Consider the following 21,897-nt stretch of genomic DNA (forward strand, 5'->3'; position numbering starts at 1 on the left):
GGTAACACACCAGAATTTTTTTTTTTTTATTGGAGCCTTATAGTTATACATAATAGTTGGGTTCATTTTGACAAAATCATACATATAAGGAATTTGATTTCAATCCCCATTTCCCCCGCCCTTATCTTTTCTTCCCCTTCATCCTGCCTCTAGCCTTCTTCCTCTTCTGATCTTACTTTAGCTCTTTTGTTTGTTTATTTTTGATTGGTACTTTACACATAAAGGTGGAATTCACTTTGGTAAATTTATACATGCATATAATGTGATTTTGTTACATTTGTTCCCCATTTTCTCCCCTTTTCTGTCCCTCCTCCTTCCTGTTTGATCTTCTACTCCACCGATCTTCCCTCGATTGTTGTGATATCCAATCTCCATCCCCCTTTCCCTTATTTTTCTCTCGCTTCTGCTAAAGAAAACATTCAACCCTTGATTTTCTGAATCTGGCTTATTTCACTTAGCATGATGTTCTCCATTTCCATACATTTACTGGCAAATGCCATAATTTCACTCTTCTTTATGGCTGAGTAAAACTCTATTGTGTATATATACCACATTTTCTTAGTCCATTCATCTATTGATTGGCCATCCAGGCTGATTCCCTAACTTGGCTATTGTGAATTGTGCTGCTATAAACATTGATGATGCACCAAAATATTAACAAAAGTTTTGCTTGGGTGGTCGAATTGGGGTAATTTTGATTTTATCCCTTATATCTTTCCTATTTTCTAAAAATCTTCGTAAATATTTTCTACTTTTTGAACTCAGGAAATCCGTAATATTCGTTTTCAAACATAATTTTCGGTTCTTTTTTTGGGGGGTGATATTGGGGATTGAACGCAGGGGCACTCGACCACTGAGCCACAACACCAGCCCCATTTTGTATTTTACTTAAGAGACAGGGTCTCACTGAGTTACTTAGTGTCTCACAGTTGCTGAGGCTGATTTTGAACTCATGATCCTCCTGACTCAGCCTCCTGAGCCACTGGGATTACAGGCGTGTGCCACCGTGCCTGGTCTGATTTTTTTGGTTCTTTAAGTATGGGTAGTAAAATAGCTTTTTTTCTCTTTCAGTTGATGGGTGTTAAAAAATCAAGGGTTCTAGATTCGAAATGTTCTTTAGCCAAGAGGACTAGGGAATGATATTTAATGTACATAAATGAATCTTGATCAGGAGAAGATTTGGAGATGACTGACAAGTGATCAGGCTCAAGATGTTTTTCCAGGCATATGCCCCTGATCGGGTCTGCTTGATTCCCCTCCCTCTCACAGAGGCTCCAGTGGTTTCTTAGGAGGACCTCCCTCGACCCTGGTCTGTGTGATTGGAGGAAGAATTTCTGAATGCAGCTTAATTCCCAAGACCAAAATAGATCAGTGAGTCACTTGGACATATTCTGAATCAAAGATTTAAAAACCAAAGCATGCAAATAAATGCTCCTAATGCCTTAGCTGAGTGTAAACAAGTTAATTTTGATTTCAAGGCCAGCCAAATGGGCTATTGCTGAAGGCAGCCCAGAGTCTTGTTCCAGTGAAGAGAGGTGGGTTCCTATGGCCAAGGGCCTACATGTGATGGTGTGTTATGTTGTGGTATGCTATTTTATTTTTAATTATGTTTTTTGTGCTCCCTATGATATTTAGCACAATGCTGGGCACATGCAAAGTGCTGGATGAGTGAAAGAGACCAGAACAGAAAGTAGCATTATAAAGTATGTGCTGACTGAGTAGGGTACCGTACATCTGGCTGGCTGGGACTGCCCTGCTTCATGGCTCTTACCTTGATTTAATCCTTAACAGTGTCTTAATTTATTTTACCTTTTGTTGTTGTTGTTGTTTTGCAGGGCTGACGATAGAACCTAAGGCCTCCTGCATGCTAGGCAAGTGCTTTACCACTGAGCTATATATCCCCAGCTCCAAATGTGTCCTTTTTGACTCTCTAATGTGTCCCATTTTGGATGATTATTTCAAAGGACCACCCTTTAACTGACACGGCCAAGTCAAGTCTCATAGATTGGGGATTTCATCGCTGCACAGCAGTTGTCTGCCTGGCAAAACTTTAAGAGCCACACCCAGGGACACATGCTTTGTAAGGTCCCATCCCCCTGGGGACCCTGTACAATGGCTGCATTGGATGCTTTTGTGCTCAGCCTTTCAGATAGATAATAGAACTGTGGAAGGAGCCCGTGTGGATTAAAGCTTTGGACAACTTGATCTCTTTCTATTACCACAGCTGTTCCAGATGGTGGTAAAACGTCCAGGGCCCAAGAACACTGCATTTAGGGCCAGTGGGATGAAATCCCAAGAATACACTGAAATTGACAAGCTGCCTTGACATTTGCTCTTTGGCTTTTAAGCCACAGATTTATTTCTTCTTTATGGCAGTTTGCACTTCTGTTTCCTTTATTCCTTCAGGGATTCCTGCTCAATCCCCTTTTTCTTTAGAAGAATGAGAGTTTAAAAGGCAGCATGTCTAATTCATCAAGGATTTGTGCCCTTTTAATGCTCCACCAGCCTGTAAAAGGCAGTCTCTAGGAATAAGCACAAGGAGGCCCGAAATGGACACAAACATTTGTACTTCGACAAAGGCCTCGCAGCCCTCTGATTCCTGCTCTAGGACCAGGAATAAATGAGTTTGGGAGAATACTTGCATTTTCTGGATTAGGATTGAAATTCCTGGGAACCTCTAGTGCTCTATAAATTGAAGACTATGTGATGTAACATGAAAATGGTTTTAAACTTTTCTTGGGTCACAAAGTAAGAAAATGATGAGGACAGAGTATCAATGGTCACGTGGGCACACAGAAGGACGATGTTATTTGTAATTTTATGATGATTTTTGTTATGGTTATTTGGGTTTTATGTTACCTAGGGCACTATGTGGATTGTTATGCCAATGTGGTCAGTAGTTCTGCCCTTCCCACTGGCCACGCTCCTCAGGCTCTTCTGCCTCATAGAGACCCTCTTGTCTTCAGATATCCCATCCACTTCCATGTGAGGGTGGACTTCAGGCCCTGACCCCAGCCCCAAGTGAGGATGCTTGGTCTAATGAGTCTTAGGGGACCCACGTTCTTTCTTTCAGAGATTGGTTCAGGCATGGGTGGGTGCTATATTCTGGCCAATAAAATGGGAATAATCTTCCTAGGGAGCATTGAAGCAGAGTTTCATTGCCCTCATAAAGATAAGCAGACAGCACTCTGGGCAATGCTGTCTCGAAACTCTGGTAGATGATTACAGGAGTATTATTATTATAGGATGGGGCAAATAAGAGAAGGCAAAAATAAACCACCAAGAACGAATACACCTCGGGTATTCATTGGATTTGGCATATTGGTGTGAATCCATGATTCCTAAAATATGTACATGGATGTCTATATGTTATGTGCAGATATGGACATCTACGTATTCATAAACCTGTGTGTAACGTGTATGTATGTTTCTGTGTGTATGCATTCACCTGTTGCCTAGCTCTGACCAGCAAAAGGTCCAGGAAGAAATAGCACCCTCATAATAATGAGAACACTCGGAATGCAGATCTCGACTCTGTGCCTCTCTAAAAGGAAACAGGTCTCCTTGCAGAAATCCCAGGGCTGGGGCATGACGGGGGTGACCCCGCAATGGCAAGTTGTGTCCTTCAGCTAGAGCCCTCACTGGGGCCTCACTAATCTACTGCACTCTTCAGTTAAGCTGGCTGCTTTTAATTGATAAGGCGGGTGATCAAACTACAGATGCTCCCCAACTGACAAGGGTTGGATTTAGGATTATTTTTGTCTTTATGAGAGTGCGAAAGTGGGGGTATTCATATAAAAATAGCGCTTTGCATTCTGAATTTTGGCCTTTTCCTAGGCCATCAATACACCCTGTGATCCTCTCTCATGATGCTGGGCAGCAGCAGTGGGCAGCAGCTCTCAGTCAGCCATGTAATTATGAGGGTGAACAACTCATTCTTGACAGCCTCCCGGGCTGCTAAGCTGTAATGTTTGGTAGATTAGGTGTATTAAATGCACTTGCAACTCATGATGGGTTATGCCTCCATAACCCCACCATAAGCCAAGGAATAGCTGTAATGGACTCCCTAGTCATCGTCATTATTGCCCCTCCTTTGACATAAATTGGTTCCCCTTGGTCTGAAGTAATGTCCTGTGGGGTACCCTGAGGTGGATTAGGAACTCTCATGTCCATCACATGCAGAGAAAGCACATCATGTTCGGAGTGGATGTCAATTCCAGGATGCAAGAGATCTGTTGTGATTAACCTTCCACCATGGGGCTGGCCTGGCTGAATCCACGCAGGTGCTGTAAGGATTGGCATCTCTCTCTGCTGTTGGTTGGTGGGATGTTCGGCAATGGCAATAGGCTATAGGTAAGAGGGAGCCCATGGTGCTAGACGCAGGCACAGTCTCTTTCCCTGCCCCCTCAGCCATTTTACTTGTCAGTCGATTGTGCCAGCACTGGGTGACCCAGGAGAGGAAGCTGGCTGACATCCACAGGTGAGTCATGCTTCTACCAAGCACCTTTGGATCTGCTGATTCATATGGCATGAGTGACAGGGCAGATTGCAGCACAGTCTGGATTGCTGCTGTGGACCACATTTCTGCTACCTATGAAGACTATGAAGATAGAGCTTGGAATAGAGACTCATGTCTAAGAGACTTATTTGTTGATGTGAACTCCAGAAGTAGGAGGGACAAAGGGGATGAAACAGGGAAGAAGGAAATGTCAGCACGGTGATCCCTGCTAGGGACAATCAGTATTTATCCCCATCAGATCTTCTAAGAGCCCCGTGAAATGTATCTCAGAGCTTTGTGCCCAGGGGACTAACCTGGTCATTCTTCAGCTCCTGCCCATTACTGTTCACCGATCCCAGGTGGCCCTACCTGCTTTAGCTCCCACAGTTGTGCATGCCCTCAGGCCCAGCGGCTTCTGACAGGTGTCAGAGAACTCTTGGTGCAGGAATCCAGAGGCAGAAGAAATCTCATTCCTGGTGTAGCTGGAGATGTGGCTACATCTGTGTCTGTTTGGAAGCTGATCAAAACCTATGCTGGGTTGGAAAACTTCACTGAGGACTGTAGTGGAAGGTGGGTGGAGAGAAATGAGGAATGTCACACACATTATGTCCCATGTGCACATTGCAGGCTGAGTAGTCTGGTGAGGAAAATGCAGGCCTTGAACCAGGCCCACGTGGCTCCACTCTTATCTGGTTGTAACACTGTGGTATATTTACCTGCCTGTTCTAAAGTTCAATTTCTCAGCTGCATAGTGAAGATAACAGCTCTTTGTGCAATTGAGAGGTGATAGCTGTTACATCCTTGCTTTAGACCTGGTATGTTAGTGGCATCCCCCCGCCCCACTACCTCCCATGCAAATCTGCAAATGAATAGATAGCTTTCAAGTATCGGGCAGAGGGAAGGAGAAGGAGATAGGAGACATGAGGGGGCAGGTTCATAGGGAGAAGGCATAGGATGAAAATGCAGGAAGACAAGCTTTTGGTAGCAAGAGGACAATGTGTGTGTGTGGGGGGGGTAGGTAGAGGAAGCAGGTAATAGTATTGCAAGTGGGAGGCACAGCCTGGCTATAGATGTGTTCAGGAAAATAAAAAGGATTTGCATTTGACTGGCTCTCAGTTATTTCTCAGGGATGGAAGTGGTAGCTAATACCACCAGGATGGGCTCTTGAATGCATTTGAGCAATCTGAATCATAACTGGAAGGCATTTTGGAAGGTGGTGCAGACAAACTTCTTTGAAAACTAGGAATTCAGTCAGTGTCCAATTAGCTCATTTAGCTCACCTAGAAGTTACCACTGCCCTATTTCCCCCCCCCCCCCGCCCCCGTGGTCTTTGGGAATGTCACGATTTAACTTAATCATTCTAGAAGAGACATACTGGGGGCGGGTGACATGGTCAGGGGTAGGGGGCTAGCTGTAATTCACTTTTTAAATTCTCAGAACATAGTCTGATGGAGTAGGAATACAGTAAATATTTGGGAAACAGAATGACCGAATCCATCCTTTCCACTTCTTTTCTTGGTGGCACTGTCAGCTTGTGTGGCCCCTCAGGTAGGACATTTGATCTCCTTGTGCCAGTGCCAGCCTGGAAGGGTCAATGTCTTGCTTCTTAGTTCACTTAAATACTGAAGGTAAAGACTCTGTATGAGTCTTGAGCTTAGATCCAGGCTGAATGTATGTGTCCCGACCATTTGTCTTCCTATTTCAGATCGAGCTGTGTTTCAGCCTGCACTTACACAATTATTCAATTCACTGAAAAATGATGTGGTCATGTAAATACTCAGAGAGAAGCGTGGTGTGACCAGTGATTCCAGCCTCTGCCAGAATATCTGGAACAGGATGCATTCTGCAGTGAGAGAGGCTACTACAATAGCCATAGCTATTTATTTTATTCAAAAAATGTCTTAGCCCTAGTGAATGGCCTACTGATTCCAGGCAGTGTTAAATATAACAGCATTTCAGTAGCACCAGAGAATCTGAACAATTTCTTGGAGCCTTATGCATGGTAAGATTTTGACTGACTATGAGAATATTTGGGGAGCTAAGCCCAAGACGTGTACTTTGACTTTCTCCAATATTTCTCCAGCTGCACAGTTAGCAGGTTCATTACACTTCTGCAATACAGAAGGATTTGGAAAATTAATCTGATACACCCAGGTTGAATGTTTCCTTATGTTTATAAAATTTAAGAAAGCAATTATGTTGTTTTAACCATTCAGCAATTCAGTGGCTTATATTCTCGAGAACTAAGCATTCCAGAGAACTTAGCATCATTTCCTAGAGTTTTGCCTCTCTACCCTCTCACCTCCTTCATGTGGTTTCACTTTCATTCCCAGCACGTGAAACACCAAGGCCCCAGCCTGTACTGCTTGTGGCTACTTCTGTGTCCCTCCTCTTTTTCACAGGACATTCCGTTCTCCCCACCAGCCCTAACCTGTTTGCAACTTGGCAGGCGCAGGGAACAGGACTGTGCATAGACTTACCCCCCTGGGACTGTTCTCAGTTTCAGCTTTTTGGAGTGCAAAGCTTCTGGTCCAACAGCTTTTGGATAGTGACACGTCTTGGGGGGCAGGGGGTGGGGAGAAGTGGTTTAACTGCAGAGAATGTCGTCTTTGGCATACAAAGAGGAAGCCCTCTTGGCATCTCTCACTAGTGCTGCTGGGTATTTTGGAAAAATTCCATTTCATTCTTCCCATTTTTTTTTTTTTGATCCTGAAATGGAAGGCCATGGTACCAGTCAGAAATATAGATTGGCAGGGGAGATGAGGGTGGGAGGTATTCCAGTCACCTTCCCAAACAAGCTTGCCCTCCAGACTAGCTGGACAAACAGAATGCTCCTTGGAAAAGCTACATCCTCTGAAAAGAGCCCGAGTTCAGAGGTTAGAGGCGAAAGAGAATATAAAATAGTGTTTCTCCTTGATTTAAAATGGAAAAGTTTAGTGCTAGCTCAGAAAAGTAGTACTTCTGGCTTGGACTTTGGATTCTGAACCTAGATGGGATTACTGACTATTAGAATTTGGAGAAAAAAAAATCGATAACCTTTAAACCATAGTTTCTGATCCTGAAAATAAGAATTCATTTTTTTTCCCTTAAACATTTTTATTTGATTATTTATTTATTTAGTGTGTGTAGTAAAATACACATAACCTAGAATTCACCATCTTAACCATTATTAGGAATACAGTTTGGCATTGCTAAGCACATCTCCATTATTAGGCTCCCATCTCCAGGGCTCCTTACATCTTATAAAACTGAAATTCTGTACCCATTAAGCAATTGCTCTTTCCTCCCTCCACCAGCACGGGCAGATACCATCCTACTTTCTATCTCTATGAATGTAACTACTCTAGGTGCCTTGATTTTTTTTTTTTTTTTACTTTTATTTATTTTTTGGTGTTGGGATTGAACCAGGGCTTCATGCATGTGAAGAAAGCACGCTACTAACTGAGCTATATCCCCAGCCCCATCTAGGTGCCTTGTTTAAGTGGAATCAGACACTGGTTTTCTTTCTGTGATGAGCTTGTTTCATTTGTCATACTGTCCCCAAGGTCTGTGCCCATTGTAGCATGTGTCCCAATCTCCTTCCTTTTTAAGGCTGAATAATTTTCCACCTAGTGTATAAACAATGGTTTGTTTATCCATGGGTCTATTGGTAGTTGCTTGATTTGCTCCTACCTTTGGGCCATTGCAAATAATGCTGTTGTGAACACACGTGGACAGATATCTCTGTGTGTTAGTTTGTGAGGGCCATCATAACAGAGTGTCCAGTACAAGGTGTGCCTCAAATGACAGAAATTTATGTTCTCACAATTCTGCAGGATAGAGCTCTGAGATCAAGGTGTTGTGAAGGTTAAATTTTTATAAGCCCTCTGTGCTTGGCTTGGAGATGACTGTCTTCTCCTGAGTCTTCACATGTCTCTCTCAGTATGTAGGGCATACTTTCCTCTTCTGATGAGGCCACCAGTCATATTGGATTAGGACCCATCCCCATGACCATATTTGAACTTGACTACTTCTTTAAAGACATACCTACAAATAAAGTGCTATTCTGATCTACCTAGGGTAAGGACTTCAACATATGAATTTTGTGGGGAAACAATTTGACTTATATCCTCCTGTTTTCAATTGTTTTGAATATATCCTCAGAGGTGGAATTGTTGGATCATATGGTAAAATCCTACTTTCAACTTTTTAGGAAATAGTTCATTTTTTAGGGTGTTTTTTAAAATCCAAATGCACATGAAGTGCTTAGGAGTATAAGGCTGGTCTCAGAAAATGTTGACTTGAATTAGCTACATGGTGAAATTAACTGTTGGATCCCTCGATTTTCAAGCAAAGAAACTAAGCACAAGAAAGGTAAGAAACTAAAGTCTGTAAGCTTCTAGTTAGCATCAGACTCAGAAAAAGACCCCAGGTTCTGGCTGTGTTAGGACTTTTGATCCCAGTCTGTACCACTTCTTTCCCATTCTTTATAAATTGTTTCTGTATTTACTACTATTTTCTTGCTTTTACGGCAGTTCTCGTTCACTTTTTAAATTTAGTAGAGAGATTGGAACCCTCTGCACTGCTGGTGGGAGTATAAAAATGGTACAGCTGCTTTCAAAGGCAGCTTGACACTTTTATGGATGGTTAAACATAAGTTACTATTGGACATGGCAACTTCACTCTTAGATAGATACCTAAGAGAGTTGAAAACATGTCCACGCAGAAACTTACCTGAGTGTACACAGTGGTGTGTGGCATGCTAGCCAAAGAGTAGAAACAATACATACATCCGTCAACTGATGAAAGGGTAAATAAAATGTCACATATCAACAACCGTGTGCTGGTGTGACAGAGTGAACCTTGAAAACATTATGCTAAGTGACGGGAGCCCGTTTTGTAAATGCATGATCTGTTGTATGAAAGGTTCAGAATACACAAATCTAGAGAGACAGAAAGTTGACTAAAGGTTATCTAGGGCTGGAGGGAGGTGGAGTTGGAGGGAGATGGGAAGTGACTGCTAATAGGTATGGTGTCTCTTTCCTGGGTGGTGAAAAATGTCCTAAAATTTACTCTGATGGTTGCGTAACTGCATATATTTTAAAATCATTGAATCATATAATTTAAATAGGTAAGATGTATGTGAAAGAGGTGAATAAATGAATTGCATTTCAGTAAAGCTATCCTAATAAGAATTGGCCGTGCAAAGACAGTGTCATGGATCCTATTTTAGATCTTGGGGTTTACAACTGTCAGATAAGCCTTCAAAGTCTTTAGCAAACTTTCTAAAATTTCTGGAAGAGTGAGGTACATCCCACATTCACCTGTGACCTCGGGGATGTGTGCATGGTTCTTGAGCTGGGAGCCTTTCCCGAGTCACTTGTTTCCAGGTGTTTTGCTGATCAGCTTTAGAATGAAGGAGCTCCTAGAAGAAATAAGGAAGTTCCAGGCCACGCCCACTGCCCAGCCCTGCCCAGCCCTGCCCAGCCTGGTTTGCCTGTGTGACTATTCCCTTCTGTTTTTCATATAACATTGACTACTTCCTCAGAAGCTTGTATACTGTAAAAGGACTGGATAAAAATTCATTTGAAATGACAGGAACTCCTCTGCTGACTTATTCTGGCTGTTTCTCATGTTTCTTGGCTCCGTGTTTTCTTGGACCCCATGGGAAATCTTGGCAGAACACCCTGTTATACATCAATACCCCGTGCTTCTCTCCACCTCCCTTCGCATGGGATTTTCTCTTGGTTGTCACCCTTTTTGCCCTTTTTACCTCTCAGCGGTCCCATGGTGCTTCTCCCGGTCCCACAGTGTCCACTGGGACACTACGCCATCATTTTTATGCACCTTTCTGGCCGCTTTTGACCCCCTGCCTCGCTGACTTCTTTCCTTGGCTGGACTATTACTCAGATTTCCCATCATTTTTTATAAAGTAGTAACAAGTATACAAAAAACTCAAGCTTCAAAACTTTCCTTCCATCATTCTTTATTTCTGTATGTCCTATGCCCTGTTCTTTCTCACGGTTCACTTTTTTGAAAAGTCTGGATTTCCTTATTTTGATTTATGTCAACTGTGGATGGAGAGGCTGAGGTTTCCAAGTTAAGAGCCTGGTGCTGAACGTAAACCTAGAATGCATCACTCCTGGAAGCACTGAGCATGTGAAGGAGAAATGTTTTCTCAGATACTGTGCTAGGAATCCAGCAACCGTGGGCAGACCCATTCTGGATGTAGGGCTGTGTGCCGTGAGAGTGTTATTGGCTACTTGGCTTATTTAAAAAAAAATTTTTTTTTTAGACATTGGGGAATGGGGCAATTTCTTGGAGTGAAAAATATTATTCTTGGTATGAAGAGATGGATGTTTTCCTACCTAGAAAATACCCCCAAAGAGTCCTTCAGATATCATTTGGTTTTGTGTATTCTTTTTATTATGGATGTGAAGGTTCCTTTCATAAAGCCAGATTTCAGAATCCTGGTGACCCTAAGAGTTCAGTCTAGTCCTCTAACAGGAAGGGAGAATCACCCAGTGAGATGACCCTTAGGATAAGGGGATCTGTGAGCCCATTAGCAGATAAAGGGCCGTCTTCTTTGATATTGAAAGGCAATAGCACCACACACAAAATGAGCATCCCCAAGACACAGCATCCTGCTCACAGGGACCACAGTCACAACTTTTCAGGTTGCTCAATTTTTGCTGCTGGAATCAGTCACTTACGTCAGGTAGGTAATGGGCTTTTCAATTTCATCAAAATCCCCTCAGGGACGAGTGTTAGTTTATAAGCTCACGACAGAGCTCTCCAAGAGTAGAACACTTTATGATTTCATCCATACTGGCAGCTCGAGTGCTCCTCTCAAACCCCAGAGCATTGGTTCGTGACAAAATTGACTGGTGATTGAATGTTTTCCATTTTAGCAACAGGGGAATTAAAGTCCAGAAAGGTTAAATGATCTTGAGCAAAGGTCATGGCAGGCTATAGCCTTTTGATTGAGTCTAGAACCCCTCTTTAGAACCAGGTCATGTCCCCACGGCTCCTGGTAAACAGCCTCATCACGGGCACGTGTTATCTGGAGAGGGCTGGTCATCTGAGTAGAAAGCTTGTGTACAGTGGACCTAATCCAACGTTTTCCTCTGGATCCCAGGATTTATATATAGCCCTGACTCAGTTCAGCAATAATCCTTCCACCAGCTCATGGAAAGAGACTCCTGATGAAGAGTGATTTCAGTTGAAGGACGAGGTGCAATTGTATTATATGGGGAAACTGACAGCTCATATCTGTGTGAGCTCTATGCATCTGGACAAGGTTCTTGAAACAGTGGAAGTAACATCCCAGAGATATTGTTCTCATGGAATTAAATAAGTCACATGAAATGATGAAGACCATATCTAATGTATAATAAATAATCAATTCTGATGACTATTTGTTTTTTTTTCTCATGAGCAGCCACTCGTTAGTAAACAAGTACCTGACCCAAACAGTAGTATGCCTAATTTGGTAACTTCCAACGGGGATTTATCGAGTGTTACTGCAATATCACTTGGTTCCTTTAATCCCACCAGGGCAAGTATTGGTATCCCCACTTTTAGGATTAGGTTTAAATAAATAACTTCCCAAGTTCTCACCTGCTTCCTCTCTTTTTCACAAGGTCATGTTGAATTGTTTTTCAGTTTACTATTTATCTTTGTTGGAGACTTTTAAGTCATCTGGCCATATATTCATGAAAGGGTACTTCACTCCATCCTTTATTCTGCTCCTCAATAATTTTTTTTTTTTTTGTGATGCTGGGGATTGAACTCAGGGTCTCATGCATGCTAGGCCAGTGCTCCCCCACTGGGTCATATGCCTAGTTCCCATGCTCCCCAATAATGAAGGCTTGTGAGAGTTTCCATTAGTAACATTCATTTGAAATAATTCCAAGAAAAGTCAGCAACACATAGAAAATCTTATAAAGTTAGTATATCCAGGAATCATTATACATTATCTGTTAGTATTTTTGAATAGCATAAAAAATTGGGAATATTGTGCAGGTAATAGTACATATGAAGATGTGGGCAGAGATGTGAAACTACACACATTGTGCACTATTTCTAACGCAGAGTTATAATAGATGGGAATATTTGTTTTTGTTTTGTTTTTTGTTTTCAAGAGGCACTAGGTAGCATAGATAAATCTACACTTTTTATTCACAGATCATGTAGGTAGGTAGAATATTGTTGTGCTGCAATTGGGAATTTATGTATATTTTTTCTTGTGCTCAGTCTTGGAGATGAACCAATCTCCATGTTTCAAGGTGATTGCTTGAAACAACTCTGGATTTATTATATAACACTAGAAAACTCCACTTCTTTTGACACCCCCAGTGGTGGCATTGCCTGGAGATAATATATTTGTCAGTTATAGTGATGCTGGTTTATTCAGGAGTAGACACTGAAGGCTTCAGTCTTTCTGTAGGACCTGTGGAACTTTCCCGTCAAGAGTTACATGAGGGTCTGACATGGTATGGAATATTAGTACCCTGGCGTAAGCCCAGCTACTTTGCAAATAAGTTGTTAGCTTTCTCTTTCCAGAAAAATCTCATATTTAAATTTTGTGGTTTCCTTGGAGCTATTTCTTAGTTTTTGCTTTTTAATTGACCATCATAAGCCTCTAACTAAACGTGTCTCCAGTGAGAGTTGCCCTAAGCCAGGAAAATATGCCGTGGAACAAAAGGCGAAGCCTACATGATGGTCTTTTGCCAGGCTGTGCTCTGAAAAACGTGACTCTCAACACTGTCCAGCTTCTCTGTGGAGAAAGGTGACCAGCTATTGTAGAGACAGCCACGGGGCACAGGATTAGACTGAGTTTTTCCAGGTGGGGGAGTTCCAGTTACAGGGCAAAGAACGCTGCCATATTTTTGGATGTTTCTTTGGTGATGGCTTCTTTACCCTCTTGTTTCTTATTGGCAGGGAACAGGAGGCATTCCAGAACGTGCCACAGGCCTGGGGACAGGGCTGCCTTTCTTCCTTATGATTTTTCCTCCCCTTTGGCACTGAGTTAGAAAAACCTGGAGCCAGGTCAGTGACTCCTCCTCCTTTGCTTCAGTGCAGATTCACAGGATTAACAGGTGGTTCTGGGGCAGAAGCTCATTGGATGGGGGAGATGACTGTTCATGCCCTCCCCAAAGTGCAGGTGACACAAAAGAATGAAAACATTTAAACCTTCGAAGAACCAAAAAGAAAAAAAGTAAAAATAAAACCTAAGTGTGTGTGTGTGTGTGTGTGTGTGTATGTATGTGTGTGTGTTTTACAATCCTGACTACAATGTTCCCTCTTACGAGTCAAGTAATAATAACAGCAACCTGAAATAAAAATGGAAAAATGACCTGAGCACGTAGATCACAGAAAGAGGAACACAGATGTCAGTAGACAAAACTAGGCGGCTTCATTAAATATTTAAAGAATGTGATTAAACAATAAGGTGGCCCCGTTGATCTATCAAATTGACGATTAAAACCTCTTTAAATTATGGAAGTATTCCTAAGGGATTATTGATCTCTTCCTTTTAAATTAGGAGTTTAAGATAGCTGGCTACATTGCATAAAATTTGGCAATTTGGCATGCATTTTAAATACATGAGACCACCTGTGAAGTCATCCTGCCAGACGAAAACATCACCCTTGAATTGGATCAAGTTCTAACCAATGGTGGAATATATGCATTGAAAAAGCAATGGTCAGCAGAATCCGGCAGGAAAGCAGATGACCTGTAATTTTTCAGCAAAACAATTGCATGAGTTTGGGTTTTGGGAGAAGCAAAGAGAAATGGAAGAAGAATACATAGATTAAAAATGCACTTAGAAATTTACCAACCAGTTATAAGGCTCAAACTTCATTTTGATCCTGATTCAAACACACAGTAATTAAAAAATATCTGAGAATTTTTTTAAAAAATGAGATTAAGATCGTGAACACAGCAGCTACTTAAGAAATTATTTGTTTAGGCATGATAATGGTGCTATCATTATGTTCTTCAAATGTCACTCTCTTAAGCCAGGTGTGGTGGTGCACACCTGTAATTGAGCTAGTTGGGAGGCTGAGACAGGAGGATCGCCAGTTCAAGGGCAGCCTGGGCAACATAGCATGACCTTGTCAATAATAATAGTAATAATAATAATGATGATACAGTAGTCAATTTCTTTAGAGATGTTTGGTAAAGAATTTACAGGTAAAATGATTCAACATCTGGGAAAGTGATGTACTTCATCACTTAGTTGGAGCTATGTACCAGTCAGCCTTCTGTCACTGTGACAAAATAAGCAGCTTACAAGGAGCCAAGATGGAATTTTGCTTATTATTCCAGAGGTTTTGGTCCATGTTCAGTTGGCTGCATTGCTTTTGGGACTGTGGCTAGGCAGAACATCGGTGGAAAGTATATGGCAAAAGTGCTGCTCAGCTCTCAGCGGCCAGAAAGGAGGGATGGGGGGGGGGAGAGAGAGAGAGAGAGAGAGAGAGAGAGAGAGAGAGAGAGAGAGAGAGAGAGAGAGAGACCCATCAATGGCACATCCCTAATGACCTACTTCCTTCCACTAAGTCCAGCCTCCTAAAGCTCTCACCACCTCCCAATGGGGCCTTCTGATGGGGACAAAGCCTTCAACACATGGGGCTTTGCGGGACATCTAATGACCTGGGAAAGAGGCAGAATAGAGCCTGTACTCATAGGTAGCCTCTAAGAAGGCTCATAGATGAATTTTCCTGTATTTCATTGTAATCTCTGTCTGAATCAAAAGTTACTCTTCTGTAGTTTTCCTTGCTTAGAAGGGGGGTGGGTAATCACAGTGCTATTAAGATTGTGGTCTTTGTGGTGCTGGAGATAGTGACTTAGTGGTAGATTGCTTGTCTTGTAGGCACGACGCCCTGGGTTCCAACCCTTAGCATACACACAAAAAGTGGTCTTGGACCAGAGGGGGGAAAAAAACCTGCTTCTTCCAAGAAATAAATTTATCTTTCTCACAATCGAATATTTTCTGAGATTCTATGGCAACTTTAAATCTTAATATTTTGTCCAATTTCAAATATATTCAAAAGCAATATGGTAAACCACCACACATTCATTACTGATCTTGTTTCAAGTCCTACTAATCTTATTTCCTCTCCATCTCCACCTTTCCATTCCTTACTGCCCTCCATATTATTCTGAAGTCAATCCGAGAATCATATTATTTCCTGTGTAAACATTTCCATATTTGTGTCTGAAATATGAGAGCTCCTTTTAAACATCGTCAGCACTTGGTGAGCATTTCGAAAAGACCAACTGCCTCCCTGAATGGGTTTGCAACTTGTTTCCTAGTTTTTTTCATTTTAAACTGATGTTTCTAACTGCCTTCTGTCCATATTTCCTTTTGGTAAAGACGCATGAATGGAGCAGTGTGGAAACAAAGAAGGAGGGTAGACAGACTGGGGCTTCCCCGTGCGCCACTGCCCAGTGGGTCTAGACCCCACTAGAAGGCATCGACTGAGATTCTCCTTTAGGTTCTTCCAAAAGTTCAAAGTCAGCACAGAATTGCTAACATCCCAAAACACACTTCGTCTCTACCAGGTCTGAAGACAGAGCCTTAATCTTGGGAAGCTCCAGGAAAACCCTGAGTGCACATGCTGGCTCATTCTCCTTTGACAGGACCAGCGATTCTTTGTGTCCTTCACTTCATGCCTCGCTCTTCAAATGTCCTTCCCCTGGCTGCCTTCTCTTCTTTCATTCTGCTTCCCTGTCTAGTTCCCCTCTCTACTCTCTGTCACTCCCAGATCTATACGTTTCCCCTCATCTCGCTTTTAAAGCTTCATTGGCCTATTTGGAATCTGCCATGTGAGCCTCCAGGATCTTCTACTTAATGCATCTCTACTCACAGTCGTTACCTATCCTGTCTCCACAGCCCACCTCCGTTGGTCTGACTTTCCTCCTTCAGTGAATTTCATCTCAATGTGGAAAAACCAGATGAGGATCATGGCGATTTCTACTGCTAGTTCTTCCTCATTACTACTTTATATGACTGTTTCACTTCTGTCCCTCTGTCCCTCCTGGTCAGTCAGTTACCAGAGCTTGTAGATGTTGCCTGTGCAGAAGTTAAGCGGCTTATTTTTTAGCCAGATCACTGTGGTCTCTGCTTTTTATTTCTTGGTGCGGGTGCTTACTCTGCATGTGGGTGAGATGGGCAGACAGTGCTTCTGGCTTTGAAGAACATGCATTCTGAGTGGAAGAGATGGATGAATGAATGGGTTCAATTAGTCAGTGCAGGAAGAGAGACATTAAAGAGAACATCCGGAGCACGGCGGCTGCATCGAGGAGGGACATTTATTAGACTAGGGCTTTCATGGAAGGCTTCCTGGAGAGAACGTGGTTGAGCTGGGTTGAAGTTGATCAGAGTAGACAGGTAATAAGGACATTCCAGGGATAATATAAACAAAGACTTGGAGGCGGAAAACAGCAATGCGTGTGTGTATGTGGGTTTATGTGTGTATGGACCACTGTCTCAGAACATCTGCAGATATTAGATGAACTAATCTTCGTGCAAACATTTTTTTCTGAACCATCATTGTGGCATGCCATTCTTCTGAAAAACATGGATGGTTTTCCCTCTTCAGTCTGAAATTAGAAACATCTTAGTGACAGTGCTGTAGTCTCTGACTTCAACCTATCTGTCCAGGCTTCTGTCACCATTTACTTTGTCCAAAGTAGACAGCTCAGAATTCTTTGAATACACCCCAATGCCTTACCAGTATCAGTAGAGCATCTTCATTTTACATGGAATCCCACTGTTGCCCTTCTGAGCCCTGATTGACAAATTCCTAACCATTTCTTGAGCTTTTGATTTTGGAAACATTTAAATTTGCACAAAGAAGACACATAATAATAATAATAATGATAATAATATATAATATAATAATAATAAGCTCTCATGAACCCTGAAATCCTACCAGTTCTCAAAGGACCACCTGAAACACCACATCCACTGTGAGATCATTTTGTTTTTTTGTTTTTCCTTGTCTGATTTCCTCTCATCTGCTTTTAGGACACAGTGCTTTTCTCACCCACCACATATATGCACTGTGATTAGAAAAATTAGATTTTCAAATACGCTTGACTCTTTGAAAGCCGAATTTGCATCTTGATGAATTTTGTCCCTAGTAAAGTCTACTGTGGTAAATTATTGACAGTTTCAACTCAAAGATAGAAATAGTTCAAGTGCAACTGAATTTGAAATTTAATTCTTATTAGCCAGAAGGAATTGGTTGGTTGTAGAGGAAGTATCAGGGGCCTGGGGGAAAGTGATCTTATCATTGGAAAGTGAGAAATGGTGGGAAAGTAAAAATTTTACCAGGACATGCTCTAGACCCTGGTTGGACCCTGGTTGGACTCTTAGTCATGTGTAGAGCTTTCAAAAAAAAAAAATATGGATCCTGAGACTTATTCCCAGAAGTTCTGAGTCTGTAGAGCTGGAATTGTTCCCCTAGTTAGTGGTAACAACAAATGTATGATTCAAGATTGATGACATGTTTGAAAAATTTTTTAAAAAAATTGGCATAAATAATACAGTTGAACAACATAGGGCATTTGAAGAAAGATGGGGCCCATACAGGGAGCATTTTTCTGAGCTCATATTTTAAACATACAAACACAAATGTGGAAGGAAGGGGAAAAAAAGTATTTATTAAGCACTTATATGCTAGGTACTGCTGGAGTTCTTCACCTACTTTGTGCCAACTGAGTCTTTTAGTAGCCTAGTGATATTGTACATCATCTATAGCATCATCTATAGTGCATAGGTGTGGAAATGGAGTTCACCATGAAGAATGTTCCTTAAGGTCACATTGTTAATAGGTGGTATAGCTGGGATTTGAAGGGTCGTCTTATTTGTGGTTACATTTGTGTTATTTCCACTTCAATTAGTTTTTTCTTATTCTTTCTTTCTTTCTTTTTTTTTTTTGATGGGCTTAATCCAGTTGTTCAAAACAGTCAAGAAAAGGGCAACAAATATTCAGTCAACAGATATTTATGATATTTGCTGGAACAGGGCAATATCATTGTTATATTCTTATATTCTAGAGCTTATATTCTAGTGAAGAATATAGATAATAAATAAATGCAAAAATAAAGATAAAATTACTATAGATTATGAGAAAGAATAAGAGAAAAATAAATGGAAGATGGCCACAGAGATCTAATTTAAAGAGAGTGGGGAAGGCCTGGGAAGTTTTTTGGGGCCACATGATGAGTGAGCTGAGTTTGGCTGGCTGTATTCTCATGGACAAGAAGGGCAGAGCCCTCCAGGGAAACAGTATGGGGGTCGTTCATTCTGCCTCCTTGAAACCAAGTGTTCCTATGAGCTTTTCAGTTTTTCATCTCTAAACTTCAAGCACTTCCAAGGACATTTGGGATACTCCTTCAGTCCAGGGGTGTATGTGATCTGGTGGTTTGGGGGATGGGAAGAGTCCCTGTCCACTTTCAAATGGCCGCTGTAGGGCTTGTTTTCTCTCTGAACTTCTGTCCCTCTGCCCTGCTCCATTAGCGCTTTGCATAGGATCGCTGCAACCGAATAACATCTAATGACACTTCTCTGCCAATTTTATTGCCAACTACACTTGGAACTGAAGCCCAGATGCAAGTGGTAAGGAGAGGGCAGCCAAGGCCTCCAGGTTGCCAGTGACTTGGCTAGAAATCCCATTCATATTGGGAAACAGATTTTTAAAATAAATTTGGCACCGGAAGTGCTGCGATCCTTTTGTGGAGCTGTGTCAATAATCATAAAGCCTCAGAATCATGCTCTCCAACCTTCCGTCAGGCTGACAAATGTTTGGGCATCAGCATATCCTCAGGATGCCACCTTCTGCTGACCGTGTGGGCTTCTCGTGCTGTTTGGGTTGGCACTGGAGCTCAATCTTCTGCTTTATGTAATGAGGCTCATCAGAGAGGCCCTTTGTGCTCACCCTCTCCGAGTGGGTGCTGGGCAAGACCTCTTGTGTACCCCATCATTTTCCATATGGTCAAAGCTAGTGAGCATTTCTGCGGTGTGGTAAAGATGTTCTAACGACACGCAAGATTCACCACCTCCCCCAAGTGCCATCTTGCTCCAAGCCAGGATTATCATGACCCAGCTTTGGTTGAAGATGAATTTTGCAAATATACGTGTGCGTCGGACTGTACTATTTTCGGGGAAAATAGGCATGGGTGTGACACGGGCTGATGTAATGAAGTGTGGCATGTGCCCAATCAGGTTGGCGAGGCTTCCTCTTTGCAGATTGTACCAAGAAGAGGGCAGAAATACACAGAATCCTCTCTCTCTCTCTCTCTCATTCTGAGAAGGCTGGTTGCTAGCTTCTGACATCATATAAAGCCTATTTTCTGACTTTTTTTTGTTTTGGTTTGGGTCTCCCACGGGAGAAAACTGGCCAATACAGTTGGTCACTTAGCTCCATTATTCGTACGGCTCCCTCCCATTAATATATTTTTTAACAGTGTTCAGTGTTAGCGTCAGGGGTTGGCAGCCTTCCTAGCGGGAACAGATTGCTCTGGAATAAACACAGCTGGAAACTGACCACTTATTGTGTTTCTTTCTTTTAAGAAATGAAAGAGGCATTTATAGAAAGGCCGGAGAACATTGTACTGTCCGTAATTACTTTATAGATTTATGTCCCCAAGTCTGGTTAATGATTAATGCCACGCCTGGGTGTCCAAATGGACCCACTTCCTCTCTCCCTTCCCGAGGCTGCAGTTTCCTGGGAACAATGAGCTCTCGGAGGTTTGTTGTGATCCAGACTTAAGGAGGAGGTGGAGTCTGCTGGGTTGTGTTCCTCCCGGCTGGGGCTGGCCGAAGTGTGTGGTCTTTGGAGCTAAAGGAAGCATGGATTCTGTGGGGTTTGCTTCTGCGGGCCTCCCTTGCAGCCTTGCAAACCTCCTCAGGGCTGCTTACGGTTTCAGAGATGGGCAAGTAAGTGAATGTGTGTGTGTCTGTGTGTGTGTGTGTGTGTGTGTGTGTGTGTGTGTGTGTGTCTGTGATTTTCATTTGAGGCCATCTACAGAGTGAAGGCAGTGAATTTTCTAATGGTGTGACTCAACTAGGTTTGGTGTCTCCTGGAATGTCTTTGACTTCTTGTTGTCAAGGCCTTGCTCTGTCTTGAAGTATTTGTATTTAAGGAAAACCTTGAGGTCTGTGTAAATATCTAAGATGTATCTGTCGTCAGGGGTTGAGTCAGGAGACCAGAAGCTGGTAATTTCACCCACCAGGGGGCCAATTCAGGGGAAGAGTGATGTGAATGTGGCCCTGGGAGGTTCTGGGGTGAAAGTGAAGGGAGGGAACCAAGTTGTTTTTTTTTTTCTTTCCCAGTTGGAAGACTTTATTGTGGTTTAGGTCGTTTATTTCTTTAGTACCCAGAGGCTTCTCTCCTTCTCTATTTCCTTAAATAGATGTTTTGATAATTTATGAGTTATGATATGATAATTAAATACTTTTAGGAATCACTCCTAATTAATGGCTACATGAACCATTAATTAGGTTCCTTAGGAAGGCTTTTCAAAGGAGCTTTTCTTAATGAATGGGACTCTCTACATCAATTTTATAAGAACTGAGATGAAGACAAGGAGGACACAGGACTTTCAGAGTAACTTCTGCTTTTGGTTTCTTTAAATGACCCATGGAAGACCTTTTTCATAGACAAATACGTGTGTGTGTGTGTGTGTGTATAAATTATACATTATATATATTATATATACATTGTATATATTATATTATATATATATTTGAAAGAGAGAACTATAGGATTATATCTGTTGGGATTACCAGGATTACCTTTCACCTTCATTGGAATGTGTGTGTATTCTTTGAACAAGTTGAATCTATCATTCAGTCCTCACTGGACCATCTCATTTAATAGCTTTCCCTGTCTGTGTGACTGAAGCCCAGGGATGACACTTGTTGGTACTAGGCCAGGTAGCTATTTGGGTTCTCATAATCAAATCTAGCACAGATAGATAGTAAAACTCTGTGTGTTGTCACTTGACATTGAAATGTGTCAACTAATTAAGTCAAACATGCCAATAGCCTTCTGAAGTCCAAGAGCAGGAGAAGGAATGGTGAGTTATGAATCTTATCAAATGCTTAGAGAGAAATGAGTTGAGAACTGAGAAAAAAGTATTTTACTAATTGTGTACCTAAAAGGTTTTCTCTGTGCTGATTTCCTGGCTTTATATAAAATGGCAGAATCGATCTAGATATTGGATTTTGAAGGAACAGAAAGAAAAAAAAAACTCTCATTTATGCATTATGTTGGGTTCTGTTAATATGACCAGTTTTTTTCATGAATTTCTTAAATGACTTTTTAGAGAATGGGACCATGCGGCTGTTTCTCTGACTGTAATCAACAGGTACTTATGGAATCTCCGTGTTTTTTCATCTG

The 21,897-nt window shown here is 41.9% G+C and overlaps 1 protein-coding gene across 3 annotated transcripts in view; it reads left to right on the plus strand.

Annotated features, from left to right (window-relative positions):
* Map2k6 (mitogen-activated protein kinase kinase 6) overlaps positions 1–21,897 on the plus strand; it is a 100,231-nt gene that overhangs the window by 47,014 nt on the left and 31,320 nt on the right. The window contains exon 1 of one of the 3 annotated variants that reach the window (XM_026401352.2): positions 20,356–20,432. The exons of the other annotated variants lie outside the window; for them this stretch is intronic. The gene's annotated coding sequence lies outside the window, so the exon portion shown is untranslated. Of the gene's footprint in view, positions 1–20,355; positions 20,433–21,897 lie in introns of those variants that run through there. 3 annotated transcript variants of the gene reach the window in all.

This window comes from Urocitellus parryii, chromosome 7, assembly GCF_045843805.1.
Source record: "Urocitellus parryii isolate mUroPar1 chromosome 7, mUroPar1.hap1, whole genome shotgun sequence".
NCBI lineage: Eukaryota > Metazoa > Chordata > Mammalia > Rodentia > Sciuridae > Urocitellus > Urocitellus parryii.